The sequence below is a fragment of the Bufo gargarizans genome, chromosome 2 (genome assembly GCF_014858855.1).
Source record: "Bufo gargarizans isolate SCDJY-AF-19 chromosome 2, ASM1485885v1, whole genome shotgun sequence".
Classification (NCBI taxonomy): domain Eukaryota; kingdom Metazoa; phylum Chordata; class Amphibia; order Anura; family Bufonidae; genus Bufo; species Bufo gargarizans.
In genome coordinates this window covers 548,713,479-548,729,668 of record NC_058081.1, presented here as the reverse complement: position 1 = coordinate 548,729,668, position 16,190 = coordinate 548,713,479, and the positions used below count along the sequence as shown (strand labels likewise).

General features: G+C 37.3%; 1 protein-coding gene across 1 annotated transcript in view; it reads left to right on the top strand.

Moving 5' to 3' along the window:
- The first annotated feature begins 4,077 nt into the window (after positions 1 to 4,077).
- The window catches only part of LOC122926662 (netrin-1-like), a 143,207-nt gene continuing 131,094 nt past the window's right edge, over positions 4,078 to 16,190 (top strand). Inside the window, exon 1 of the mRNA XM_044278106.1 lies at positions 4,078 to 4,295. The gene's annotated coding sequence lies outside the window, so the exon portion shown is untranslated. The remainder of the gene's footprint in view (positions 4,296 to 16,190) is intronic.

Below are 16,190 nucleotides of genomic sequence, written 5' to 3'. Positions count from 1 at the left end.
GCTCCATGACCACCCCACCACGTGGAGCACTTATGCTTAAACTTCCATTTCGCTCCAAATTTACAGCTCCTCTCGTTGAACAAGAAGCACAATTCTTTAGATGAAGCAGTCGCCAAACCGGATTGGCCTGCATCCCCTGATTCCCCACAAAAGGACTGACCTGACCTAACCAGGGCCGAGATCTTCAACCATAATGCAATATCCTTATGGTCCCACCTAATGCTAGGCCGAACCGCTTTCCGATTTCCGCCTCAACTGCTCGTCGTAGCGGAGCCACGCCTGACCCCCATACACATGATACGCTTCCCCAATGGCATCCAGGTAACAGAACAGCGTCTTGTCACTTATCACACTCGCCAAGATTGCAAACGCCTACAACCAATTAGGAAAAGTGCGTGGGATCAAACGATACCGCCGCTTTTCCTCATCCTCTATTTTACTATCATCCCTCTTGGCCCTGTCCAAATAAAAATTTTACTATGGAAGAAAGGAAAAAATTTCCACATACTCCCCTTTCCAAATTTTTTCTTTAACCTCCTGCTTTAAATGTGCTCTCAGCGGTCCCTCAAAACACATGTAAACTTCCCCTTTTGCCCTATCATCTACCTTAACCGACTCGTCCTCCACCGGGCCCCCCACCTGGGTCTTGATCTGCCACTTGTCCCTGCCGCAGCTCCCCCAGAACCCCTAACACCCCCCAAGTGGGCAGCGACAACCCCCCATCCACCCCCCCACCCTGACAATAAACCCGCCAGGCCACCTAATAACTGACCCAAGACCCTACCTAAATCTGCTGAGGGGGGCCTACTCCCCCCCACCTGCTACCAAAGGCAATACAAATCCCCAAGCAATCTCACCTGGCTGCCTGGGTGCTGTGTTCCCATCAGCAGCAGATCCAAAATCCAGATCCTGAAGGTCCTGAATAGACATCATCCCATGCAGATCACCTAGCTGTGCCACCACTAGGGACGTAACATCCACTGCTACCAGAGGCCCGGCTACAATTTTCAAGTGCAGGTCCCCCAGCGGATCCACCACTAGGGACGTAACAATCACTGCTCCCAGATGAATAAGGAGGGGGCGGAGCCAGCACAATGCTGCTCCTGAGAAGACTAAGGCCTGCTACCTCCTGGATCACAGCAGCCCCGTTCCGGACTTAATTTTGTTCCCGCTGGGGGGTCCCCTCACCTCCTGGAGTCCGAGGTGAGCCTGCCGTTCCTGGTCCCGCTTCCACACTGCCTGCCTGAGGAGGGGGTGACCGAGAGCCGGCCACCCCGTGAGTCCCACCTACTTGGAGGATTCCTTCCCCGCTGAGGCGCGCGGGCCAGGGCCGCAAACTGCCGACGGGAAGGGTCTCGGGATGGGCTCCTAATGCGGCGATGGACTCTGGGAGGCTTGTCAGGGCTGAGGCGCATTGGCTGCCTGGTCCACTGCGGCTGGCAAGAAGTTAGCGGAGGCAAAGCTGAAGCCTCCGCTGCCCCCCTAAAAGCCCTTGAAGCTGCTCCTACAGCCATCTTGATACGCGGGAATTCGCCGCGGCAGCAGTTCTGCATTTATTGCATTTATTGCCATGGTAAGATATTAAGGGGATGCCTGCAGCGCTGGGTCAGCTACCTGAGCTAACTAAACCCATAAAATGGCGTCTGTCCTCCTTCCCCTCACCCCTATATAACCCCCTTAAGAGCACCCCCCTAAACTCAAATCACCCAATCCCTGAACGGGGGGCTCCTTAACCAAACCCCCATCATGCCGGCCTCCCCTTAGGCCTTGCCCCCGGTCCGGCCTCTAGTGGACTGCCTTCTTGACTTCAAAGCCCAGAATGAGCAGGATTTTAAATGAAGGAAATACAAGTTATACAGAATCTTATAAAACTATATACTAATTTTGTCAGCTCCACCTGGTCTGTAACATACTAGCTGCAGCTCAAACACCATGTTCAATGTGTCAGGTCATTTTCTGATGACACCTTGTTTTTAAATTCTTCTTTTGGACCACAAAACAGAAAGAATTGCTTCAGAGAGAGAGAGAGAGGAGAGAGCTCTCGGTTTTATCAGTATTATTATCCATTTATTGTAAATTGTAAGCTGTCATGGGAAGAGTCTCTCCCCCTATGTACCAGTCTGTTAACTTCTTCAGGACGCTGCAATTTTCAGTTTTTTGTGTTTTTGTTTTTTCACTCCCTGCCTTCCTGGAGCTATAACCTTTTTATTTTCTATTCACATAAACATATGAGGGCCTGTTTTTTTGCAGGACAAGTTGTATGGCAACATTTACTAGTGCATACAATGTAATGGGAAGTGGAAACAAAAAATTCCAATGAGGTGGAGTTGAAAAAAAAAATGCTATTTCACCACAGTTTTATGGGTTTTGTTCCCCATGTAGTAAAACTGACCAGTTTCCTTCATTCTGCAGGTCAGTGCCACATTTTTATATTTTTTTTATTGTGTTTTAATACTTAAAAAATGTTTAAAAAAAAGTAGTAAATTAGATTCAGGGAGAAGTAAGAGTAGATGCCAGCTGCACATTGGTTTACAATGGTATATTTTAAACCAATGAAAATGAACGTCAGCAGCCATTCGAAAAGAGTAATTTTATTTTTCACTCATATGTGGGGCATATGTAATACTACAGCAAACTCAATCACAACCTGAGGAATAAATGTGGGCCTTTAGCTTCAATTTTGTATCTATTGGGCTTTGCATGGCTGGTTCATATTATGGTTTTTGGTAATCAATCCTTAGAAACATGAAAGCGTAACATCTTCTTACTACTTTACACAGGAGGAATAGCCTGTGCTTATGAGGGAGGGCCATGGTGCTTGGTACTGCAACCTATTCTATTACACTCAAGCAGTCATATAACCTATCACTATTACCAACTCGTCATTTTATGTAAAGTATCACTTATAAAGCAAACATTAGTCACAGTTTAAATTTTTATTTTTTTTATATTGTCACTGCCTAAAGGTATTTTCTCATCTGCAGAAGCCACATCCACACATTTCCCTTTAGAGAGTGCTCTAGTATTATATGGTATTTCCAAGCAAACATAGTTTTAAAAAGATCTGGGCATGAGGTGATGTGAACTCCCTGGAAAAGTTCCCCTCTACCTACAGAAGAACGCCTCCCTTCTGCCTTAGCTTGATTGAAAGGTTCACACTATTTGGAGAGACAGTAGAGACCTCTCAATCAAGCTGAGGAGATGCCAGAGGGGAGCCATGCAGAGGACACCTCTCCCCAGGCCCACCTCTTTCATGCCCAGTGTTTGTAATGATGGGGCCTGACATGGTTTCATGGGCCAGCATGAATCTGAAGTTCCCTTTAACCATGAACAAATGTTACCTGCTTTAAAATTTCTACCTACATCTGCAGTGAGTTTGTATGTTCTCCCTGGATTTGTGATGGTCACCTCTGAGTACACTGGGTTCCTTCCACACTCCTGAACATAATTAGGTTGTATGGCATTCTATTAGATTCACATGTGAATAGGACATCGGGAAAAGGACCAAGGACAAGGACTTTTCTTGATGTGAGTCCGTTCTCAGTTCTGTCCCGGAGACTGTATTAGTACTATAATGGGTAATGATGAGTAATTTAGCATTATTAAGCACAGTTATAGGGTTAAAAAAGTGATATAGTAGAAGTAATTTAACCAGCAAACATCAGTGGTGTATTATGTGGTATCAAACGTATAAACTGTGATGTCATCAAAAATACAGTGCCAAGCAAACATATATACTATGATATCATCAAAGAAAGTTATGTAAAATGTCCCATTAGCTGCTGCAATAAAAGCAATGCAAATTAGATTAACAGTGTCTGGCCTGACAGGCATATGGCTCAGACGACTGGGGATTATGTAGCTGACATGAGCTCATTCTCCCAACAGTATATTTACTAAACCATCACCTATGCTGGTTTTCTCCATCTGTCTTCCTCTTTCACTACACCCCCCCCCCCCCCCCATAGAGGAACAGTGCTAGAACTCCACCCATCCCTCCTGTGATGTAATTAGTATGTGTTTCTCAATGGTGCTACCATCCAACCCCAGTATCAAATAAAACAAACCCTCCTCAATAGGTTGAGCTCTCCAAACATTTCTGCCTAGAAAAGGAATCCACGCTGGAAGTCTATATGCTTTCCACCGAACGCTTAGCCTCTGTGTGACACACTCCTAGACATGGAAAAACTTTCTGTCCTAAGTTAGAACAGAGCTATGGGTGATTTAAACCAAACGAGAGCAAATTAAAACCACTAAAACTGGAATCTTCCATGAAAGCAGATGTCAACAACATGGTAAGTGACAGATGCAGCTTTGTGATGATGTTATCTTCCAGACCTATACTTTGTAGCTGTGTTTATTTGTTAAGCATTTTCCTGCTTGTTGCCTTTAACTCCTTCTTGCCTAAACTTAAACCACATTGTCTCTCTTCTCCTACCAGCCAACACTGGTAGGGAAACATAATATAGAAAATAAACGGACAGAAGTAGAAGCGTAAACTCAGAGAAACATATATTTAATGTCCAAATGTCAAAAAAAGGAAAGAAAATGCTGATTTGTTTTGCTGGCCAACTCTGCGTATAGTTAATACATTTTAGTTTGTGTTACTTTTTTATGTTCATTTACTGTGTAGGTGAGGCTAGAACTATTCACTGTATTGTAAGTGAACACTAACCAGTATATGCCTACACAGAGCGGCAATCTTACTTTATTGACAAGCATACATTTTATATGTGACATGGTGGCACTGTGTGTGCTGTACCTCGTCACTGGATTGTGCTTATTATATTCTGCTTAGCCATCTAAAATTTCAATCTAAAAAATTTAAATGCATTGATTTTAGGAACCTTTTTGGTAGTTAAAGTCAATCGGTCACATATAATACTGTAACCTACCTTTCCGGGATTGTGCTGCAAAATATCAAAGTATATTGGACACAACTTATACATATGTCATTTGGAACTGCGGTTTTATATCTTTTCTTATTATAAGGACACATTACATAGCCGTCCAGCAGCTCATATCATACGTAAAGTCCTATATGCGCTCTAAGTTTTACTCGCTCCTATTGGCAAAGTTTGCACATCCAGCAAATCTACCTGTAGAAGATTTTACTAATGAGCAGGTGTTTCATCTGACAAACAGCTTTCATATATCCCGGTAGATTTGGATCTCAGATGCATGCAGTTTGGAGGATGATAGAATATCCGCTGTACAATTCATTTAGACATTTTTACAAGCATGGCATGGACTAAATTGTGAACTGCAGCAAAACTTTGCTTAATCCTCTCTTCTAGGGCTAAAGGTTTTAGACAGCTTGGTCTGACTAGTTTACATATTAACTGCAATAGAAGAGCAGAATCTAAGCTTCAAAGGAAGAATCATGCTAAATAGTCACTAGGGTAGTGTTTGTAGAGGCTGAACTGCTGCCTAATCACAGAGATGCTATGGATAAGGCGGATTAGTAGATGTTTGTACCTTAGATTACACTTATAGGATCAATGCTCCTTCTTCTGTATATTCTGTATGCTTGGTGTCTATCAAATATCTATGTACTCATATATCTAATATCAATTTATTTATCTCATATCTATCTATCTATCTATCTATATATCTATCTATCTATCTCACATCTATCTCCTATCTATCTATTTATCTATATATCTAAAATATATCTCCTATCTAACTATCTATCTATCTATCTCCTATCTATCTATCTATCTATCTATCTAATCTATTATCTATCTATTTACCTATTATCTACCATCTGTCTTTTACTAATGTAAGTCATCTCTATCTATCTGTCTATCTATCATATCTATCTATCTATCTATATATCTCGCATCTATCTCTATCTATCTATCTATCTATCTATCTATCTATCGTCTATCTATCATCTATCTATTTACCTATTATCTACCATCTGTCTTTTACTAATCTAAGTCATCGCTATCTATCTATCTATTATCTATCGATCTATCTATCGATCTATCTATCGATCTATCTATCATATCTATCTATCATCTATCGATCTATCGATCTATCTATCGATCTATCTATCTATCTATCTATCATTTATATAAATATCTATCTAATATCTGTCTAATATATATCTACCTATCTATCTGATGTCTATCTAATATCTATCTACCTATCTAATATCGTTATTTCCAACATATCTAGCAATTAATCTTATTATACAAAATATTTTTTATTTTATTTTATTAGATGAACATGGAAGTTGCTTAATAAACACCAGACTAGTGTATATTGCATATATTGTAATACTGATAATTCCCCTAAATGCATAGCACCTCTCAGCACAACCCTTTGCCTTTCATAATCTGCCATTTCATGGTAACTAGCCACCCGCCTGGTTCACATGCAGTTATTTTCATTTTTATTTGGACAGCGGAAATACAATTGTAAAGCAGCATAAACAACCAGTGATGCAAAACAGAATAAATTATGGAAGAGAATGCTTTAAAAGATGTGCTCGGATTTTACACTCTGGCGGTGTGAAGCACGCCCAGTTACACTGTGATTTCACAGCTCTTCGCTCAGAACAATGTTCCGTAACTTGGTAACACTAAAAGGGTTCTCAGAAATGGATCTGTTTTCCTGCATATAAATGTCTCTTGCGTATCCACACATTAGTTTCCTGCCTGAGAATCTGTACAGTAGTATAAAAAGGTTAAACTCATCTGAATTCAACTTTTTTTCTGTCCAAATCTAACAACCGATTTTTGTAACTTGGGCACTGACCCCTTTCATATGGAAGCATAATGACCGCTTCAGTTACTAGGCTCCTCCATAGAGAGAAGGGCTGGGTTTACACGTTGCCATTCTGTGAAGATCCCATCATTATTATGATTACAGGGATTACAAAAAGTAAACCAAGGGGGTCATTCATCAAATCTGCTATGCCATTTTTTTGGTGTAAAAGAGTTTTGAGTGATGCCCTCGTGCAACATTTGGTGCATATATTTGCGACATTTGGTGAGCCTCGACACTTTTACAAGTGGAGTGAAAAGTAGATCAGGATTTCAGATTAGAACTCCTTCAAGTCTCGTTTATGATATACAAATTTTTAAAAAGTTGCTAAAAAGTCACATCTACATGGCAGGCAACCCCCTGGTGTACATACTTTTACAGATATAGGCACACACCACATTGCACTTGTGTCAAATATATTATTACTGTGCACCATTTCATAAATTTGGTGCAACCTCATAAAGCAAAGACAGATGTAAAACCACCGCAAATGATGAATTCCCCCATAATTCCTTAGAGAAACTGAAATTGAAATTAGGAGGCTATTTCTGTTTTAGACATTGTAGTAGGGGCCACCACAATGTTACTAGTCTGATGACACACACAAATAACATGTCAGATTAGCTTCAATGAAAATGGTAGCAAATACGGTCAATTGAAAATGAATTCAGCAAACCATTTCCATGAAACAATTATAGCTAGATGTGAGTGCTATGAGACTACATGAAAATAATAGCCTGATAACAATTAATAACATAATCCATAAAATCTGCAATCTGAGGACAGAATCTACAGTATTTTACTCTGCATTATTGTAGAGAATCTATGTCTTAAATTCATTCTGAAAACTGGTCATGGAGGGGCCGATTGTGTGAGCTTTCCATTTTCAGATAAAACTTATCTGTCATGCATAGGTAGATCCAGAGACAGAACTAGAGAAATACATAGACACAGATGGGAAGATTCATAGATAAAACTGATAAACTCTAAGGACTGTATGCCAGAAAAAAAAAAAAAAAAAATTTGAATTAAAGAAATATGCCTTAAACTTTTTGTGACCCCAAATTTACTGGGTAGTAGAGATGAGTGAATTGAATATACAGAATCAGAATCCAACCTGAACTTTTTGGAAAATTCCTATTCTATAGAATAAAAATTTTAGGTGATTCAGATTGGGAGAATTTTTAATAGATAGATAGAGGTGGGGAAAAAAATGTCATCCACAGCCTTTCAAGGCCATAGAAGCACTTTCAAGTCAGGTCAAATTGATTTGGGAGGGTCTAAATTGACTTCAATAGTCGAATCTGGCTTGAATCAAATTTATAGAAGTTCTCTAATGTCTACCAGGCAGTTAGGTAACATTGAACAATATTGTAGCATCAGTGGCCAGTTGTTGACTTTTTCAGTGGCCATCAGTTAAAAATGAAAAAAATATAGTATTAATGAGACACAAATATCTCATTCAACAAGTAACATGAGCATTTAGATTTATGGCCATTTATGGCTTTATCAATCAATATTATCTAACATAATAATATTCCTTCGCAAATTGCTTCATACAGCACGCAAAACACAATGCCACAATCCGCCTGGTAACACAATAGGTCAAGAGACCCTCCCTGTGGAGAGATTGTAATCATTCATCAAACAGTCATAGCCCAAGTAAATTAGACTTGATGCTGAACAGACACTCTCCAATCACCTTGTCATTTTTAATAATCCTGAAAGCCACTTAGTTCTTTCTGTGCAAAGAACTGCAACTTGGAATCTTATTAAGTCTATACTTTTTCTCATACATGAAGTATAAGGAGAAAACTATTTCTATAAGCTGATTAATTAACCCTTACCCCACAGAAAGTCTTCACCATAGGGAATTACAAGATGTTTTAGATACTATATAGATCTACTGTGTACGACCCGATTGTACAATTGTTTACCACCACCTGCCATACCATGCTTTTTATAACATTTAAAGCTAGAGCTCATTATCTACCTGTGATTTAAAGTGCAATAGGGTACAATAAAATTCATATCGTAAAAACACCACAAATATTAGGAATTTGTGTTCATTTAAGGAGTTTTCCCACAAATAAAAGCTATGGCATATCACTATATTCCATAATTGTATAATGGTGGAAGTTAGAATGCTAGAACCCCCACTGAGTCCTAGAATAAAGGGTCAAGGACCACCTGGAAACTTTTAGTGCATACAACCACTTGGCTGGAAAATTTAAAACCTCATACAAGTGAACGAAGCAGAGTTACAGTATCTACATAATGACTCACTGTACAAGAGAAAATAAAGTGGATTTTGAGATTTTCTAGCACTTCTTTCTGGTGAACAGTTGGGATCCTAATATCCAAACTCTTAACCCATCATGTCATTATGGCATATCTATGTTAGGAATTACCTCTTTATATAAAGTGGCCCTGAACTTCTCTAGCGCTTAATTGTAGTGAACATTTGGGACCCTAGTAGCCAAACTTTTATCAGTCATGTCATTATGAAATATTTGTGTGAGGAGGTACTCCTTTAAATAGAGTGGCCCTCAACTTTTCTAGCACTTCATTTTAGTGAACAATTGGGATCCTAGTGGCCAGACTCTGACAATTATGTTGTTATGGGATATCTCTGTGAGACAGTACATATTTTTATAAAGTGGTCCTGAGCTCTTTTAGCACTTCCTTCTGGTGGATCCTAATGACCAGATACTTATTAATGAAGCCATGGTATTTGTATCAGTCACAATTTTTTTTCAAACAGTTGATAAGAAGTTATCGCCTTATAGTTACACACATAAACAAAAATACCCGATTGATGACCTGAGTGTAAATTGGACATTAACCAAAGAGCTTTGGTTCCTATTCACTTTGTAATGTCTGGAGTCTTGTACCTTTTGTTTTAAAGCTGGCCATAACATTAGATCAATTTCAGCTGAACCTGCTGATTTTGGCAGGACCAGCCAACTATCTTATGAGTAAGGAGACTACTCTTCCCCAATGACAAATGTTAAGTAAGAGAAACATTGGGCTGTTAAATAACAACATATCCGATGGTTTTATTCTTGAGCAGATAAGCCACTGACCGGTCATGAGAGAGAGATTTTGGCTGAATGAGCATTTAGCCAACAGCTATCTTAAGTATATGGCTAGTGTAAAGCAATGTAGAGATCTGGTGGTATTATATAAAAAAAAATAGGGTTGCTGCGGCACATCCGTAAGAACTTACAGACTTTACTACAGAAATCAATATAGAATCACAACCAATCCTGTATCCTACAGCAAAGGAAGATTGCCAAGGGGCTTTCGGCCACCCTGCTAGAGTTTAGCTGTATATTGTAAAACATCAAAATAAAGCTACCGTAAATGTATTATAGTGGAATATAGTCTGTCACTAAGTCAAACCGAATGTTTTTACATTCACATAAGATTTTTTTTTTTGCAGTTGCGTCAATCATCTGAAATAACTGTTCACAGTTCAGGAATGTTTATCTTTATAGGTCATTTCCCCTCAATTACAATCTAAAACACTAAGATCAGTATTATGTACTGCTTTCAGGGTTAATTAGTTATGCCAAGCATCTCATTTCGGCTGGGTTGTGTAATGTTGGGAAATGTGAACATCTAGTCAGAACAGAACATTGGTCATGTTTCCTTATCTTACAATCTGTTTAATGTGAAAACATAAAGTCAGCAGGAGCAGCTCAAACAAATTGGATTAAATGGAGAGGTATCATATCAACACAAAGTAATTAGTCACTCCTTGAAGTCCCAATTGCTGATTCGAATTTTAAAAAATGATGAGTAATATTTCTAAATAAATGTTTCTACAGATTTAGGATTTTGGTTTGATGTCATATTGGCATTTTAAAAACTAATGTTATATCAACCAAATACCAGGTCAGATCAGTGGCATGCCTTTTTTCCCAATAAAGTGAATAGAGCTGTGTTGCTAAGTTGAGAGTGGCAATGTGTTATAAAAATAAAAAAATAAAAAAATAAAAGGAGAGATGGCCGTGTCTTTCCATAAAAGTTGATGGAGTTCCCAATAATTGGATATTGATATAACAATATATATTTTTGTAAACCCCATTTAAGGCCATTTACAAAGATGTTTGTGTCTAAAAGTAATATATACATAATAGTATATATATATATATATATATATATATATATATACATACAATGTGTTGTCCATCCAATAATTTTCTAAACAGGCTTAAAATGTGCTAAAAAATTTAATTGCCATATTCATCAATCGCAATCAACCCCATAAACATGAATTAGCCTGAATTAGTGAAATATTACTTGTAAAATAAAAAGTACACCACAGTATAGAAGTCTCACTATATAGGTTATAGGATTGTTTAACATTATTATTGCATTGAGTTGTATTTTCATATCACATTAGTAGATTAATAATTTACAATTTTATTTTTTGCCATAGTTTTATTTTCTAGATGATATGGATGAAGAGATTTAACACAGTACAATTGTTCTCCTATAGTTTATCAGCTTTGTATTTCCATGACATGTACTGTCATAGATCTTAAAAAAGTCCATAACCGACATACATAAGTGCTTTGTATAAGTGTATGCAAAAGCTAAGCATGGCTTTAATTGAAACTTCCCTTTGATGCACAGTTTGCTAACTGATGAACCTTAAAAGCATCTTTCTTTTCAGTTTTATTTCAAAAGAACATAACAATATAAATTCAAATGAAAATGGAATATCTTAGATGTCTGTATACCATAGGTCAACACAGTTTCCATTTTTTTTTTGTATTTTTAAATCTTTTGTTCTACTGAAAACTATGCTATAACTATTAGATAGATAATTCCAACAAATTCTGCAGCACTTCACTACCGAATTGTAGTCAAATAAGTTGACGCTTCAGTCCACTTACTTGGATAGATAGATAGATAGATAGATAGTAGATATGAGAGATAGATATATAGATATGAGATGATAGATAGTATATATGAGATAGATAGATAGATAGATAGATAGATAGATATGAGATAGATAGATAGATAGATAGATAGATAGATAGTAGATATGAGATGATAGATAGTAGATATGAGATAGATAGATAGCTAGATATGAGATTATAGATGGATAGTAGATATGAGATAGATCGATTGATAGATAGTCGATATGAGATAGATAAATATATAGATATAAGATGATAGATAGATAGATAATTTGAAATAGATGGATAGATATGAGATGGAGAGATACACAAATATGGCATAGATAAATAGCTAGCTAGAAAGATAGAACGGTAGACAGATAGTGGATTGATAGGAATAGAAAGATAGATAGAGTTAAGATGGATATTTAGACAATAGATAGATAAATAAGTAGATAGAGATAGATAGACAGACAGATAGACAATAGATAGAATACAGATAGATAAGGGATAGATTTTAGATAAATTGAGTAACAGAAAGAGATAGAGACAGATAGACAATAAATAGATAGATAGATGTCGAGAGAAGATATAAGCATGTATATAAGTGTTGCAATAAAGCAATAAGAATAACAGTTGGGCTCCGTTCACACGTCCGCAACGTGTTTTGAGGATCTGCAAAACATGGACAGCAGCAATGTGCGTTCCGCATTTTGCAGACCGCACATTGCCGCACTAATAGAATATGCCTGTTCCTGTCCACAATTGCGGACAAGAATAGGACATGTTCTATTTTTTGGTGGAACGGAAGTGCGGACCCGGAAGTGCGGATCCGCAATTCCATGTCCGGGCAGCACGTTGTGCTGCCCCATAGGAATGAATGGGTCCACAATTAATTAAAATTACGGACGTGTGAACACTAAGAGTAACACTGTTAAGGCTTTTCAAACTTTTAATTTAAAATAATGCATTGTATATTCAGTCCTATTATTGTTATATGTACAGTATACAGGTGAAACTTGAAAAATTTGAATATCGTGAAAAGTTCATTAACTTCAGTAATGCAACTTAAAATGTGAAACTAACACATGAGATAGACTCATTACATGTAAAGCGAGATATTTCAAGCCTTTACTTGTTATAATTTGGATGATTATGGCTTAGAGGTTATGGAACCCCAAAGTCACAATTTTGAGGTACCCTTTGCTCAGGGGGTATGGATTAATTAGGTGACTAGAGTGTGACACTGAGTCTAGAATATTGAACCTTTTCACATAATTATATTTTTTAAGCTGCATTAATGCAAATCATTTTAATTTGCACTACTGAAATAAATGGAATTTTGCACAATATTCTAATTTATCGAGTTTCACCTGTACATTCATCACTATGGTTGTTATATGTACAGTATATATTAAATCATATATCTTTATACTTACTTTTCTATTAGTTTACATTATTTTTATACTAAACCTAAATTACTATACATTGCATAAATGACAAAATAAACACATTTTGGAGGCTGGGAACTCAGAGGCCCAGAAGAGAGAATTAGGAGAACTTCATAAATGTAATCAAGTATGCAACAATTTCCAGTCCATATATAATAGATCTACATTGAGTTGTTTATTGTAATGCTATAAAACTAGTGACTCAAGGATACTGATAATTTTGATGACTATGGCATATAATATAGTATAGCATAAACTATATATTAATATAAAATGCACAAATCATGTGGTAAAAGATATGTACTATGAATAAATAAATTCTCCAATTTTTCCCATTAGCACAAGTGTTAAGTTCTCACCACAAAATAGCAAGGAAAATTACATCTTGCAAATGGCATGCCTTACATGCAGTATGTCAATATGATGTATGGAACATTCACACCATAATATATGTTTGTCACTTAAACAAAAAATATTTTCCAGCTGTATGTCTGAACTGTAAAGAGTAATGGTGTTCCGACTATAATAATGATTACTGATTCTGAGGAGTATACTAGTAGTAAAATCAGGAAAAAAAAATAGCTGTTTTCTGTTTTGTTATATATATATATATATATATATATATATATATATATATATATGTATAGTGTGGTTTGTTATTGGCTTTATCACAAACTGGTTTTAGACTTTGAACACGTTTTATATACTTCCTGTTATAAATTAAAATGAGGACATATTTTGAGGAATTTTCCTCTCTTTTAGGTATTGTAGCAATTGCACCTGGAATCCATAATGGGTACTCCACAAACTCTGTATAATAGTATTTTCAGGATTAAGTGACATCCTGGCTGTAGAATAGGTGTATGACCAGGTAATGTTGTACTAAGTGGGGAATTTTTCCTGGCCCATCATAAATGGTGGGCTCTAGTGACACCACCTACAAGAGTTAAGTAGAAGATTTTTGTAATAATTTAGGTGCATATTATTTTGATATTAGATTTACTATGCATTAGGAAAGAGAGTGAGGTCTGATGTCAGCATACAGTGATTTATAGGTATTACCAAGTAGGGAAAGGACATAAAATTGAATCTTTGGAAACTCTATGGGGATGTCTTTGGAAATCTGCCTGAAAATGACATTTATAAGAGGAGCAGGGCATGAAGGAATATAAACATATGTCGTTTTAATGAAAAATCAAACAATGAAGGATGCTAGAGATATATGTTAAAGCATATCAGCTTCCGTTTTCATATATGTGGGAAATATAGCTCCACAACAGAAAATTCACCCAAAGGTAAATCTGTTTTTCTCTATCTTTGTTTCTGCTAATTCTATACTTTCTACAAAGTATAAGAGACATACACCATTCAAGCTCAATGTATTGTATTTTATCACCATGTTATTCCAGAAAAGGCAAAACAAACTACCCCCATGAGGAAGCTGTCAATCTTTTCTCACCTGGGTGAACAATTACTTCCTGACCTCTTCAATGGCATTTAGGGTATTTTCTGGGATCAATCACCTGTGTAAGTGAATTGAAAACTCAAACATGATAATATAATATCATATATAATATTTACTCTACATAAATATATATATATATATATATATATATATATATATTAAAATGGGGGAAGGGGTGAGGGGAGGATTGCACTATACATATACAGAGAGATCAAAAAAATCCAGGAATCAAGACAATTGATTCCAACAAGTGAATTCCAGAGAGCCGACAACCACCAAGAAAGGAAGAAAAATGGTTCAGGCTAAAAGACTGTGAATGTTCAAAGGTTAACCTTTTCATGTTTGTGAAAGCATTGAAATCATCCAATTCATAAATATAGTCCATATGGTGGGCTTCAAAATTCCTTAGTGCCTTAGTGCTGCTGAGCCACACACATTGATGCTCCGAACACAAAGCTCTAAGTGTTGTTTTTATGATTCCCTCAGACAAACCCCTTGCTGTGTAATTTTACACAGAGAATTGGAAGATCGCAAGGCAATCCACATTAGAGTATACACATTACTCCATTGTATATCATGCTCTACATTGGTGCGTGTATTATGAGACCATGCTGCTTTAGATCAGAGTATATTATAGAATGTGTAATTTTAAAACTGCCATCATAAAATGTAAGCTGGTTTGGCGGCATGCTGGTTTGTACTATGTCTAGTGTTTCTGAAGAAACGTGTGCCACAGTAGGTAGCTGGCAGGCAATCAATATTAACTTCCGTCTTTTTTACCATGTGCGACACATATGATAAACAAGATCCATGCCAAGTTTTCTAGTGAAACTACATTTCTAGAGCATTGATTGTAGAGCAGAATGTTTCAGAGCAGTCAGACATATATGTTTAAGAAATAACAATGTAAAAGTATGCTTTTGAGTGGCGGTGGTGTTTTTGATGGAAAAAATAGTGTAGTCTACATCGTTATACTTACCAGAACCCCCAAAGGAACCTGACTGACCCCATCACAAGGCAATGGGATCCATCAGAATTTGTCAGAATCTGCTTGGAAACAGATTCAACATAGATGTCATGGCTCTTTTGTGAATGGAAGCCATGATGTTAGTGTGAACAGAATTTAAAGGGGTGGTTTGGGGTTATCAGAATGTGACTAACGACGGATTTACATCTCGCAACTGCCAGGCCAATTATTGGGAACAAGCCTTACTTCAAAAATGCTTGATCCCGATTGTAGGCCCATGTAAATATGCCGGCGATCACCAGAAGAATGAGAGTGAATTAATTGCTTATGCAGTGCCGTAAATCATTGTTTCTGCACACCAGATCTTGATGTGTGAACAATCATCTGCTGCCTGGAAATAGTCTGTATGAGGACATCACTCATTCCAAGACAGTGGATGTGACAGCTCTTTCCTCCACTGATGAGCATGCAATCCCTCCCTCATAATTGCCTGCTCAGTCAGTGCATGTAAATGTGCCTTAACAGTAGGCAATTACAGAAATAACAAGTACCCATTCAATCTCCTGTCTCTCCAGCACCACCACTCTTGTAGTCCCTGCCAATCCTGCAGTGATGACATC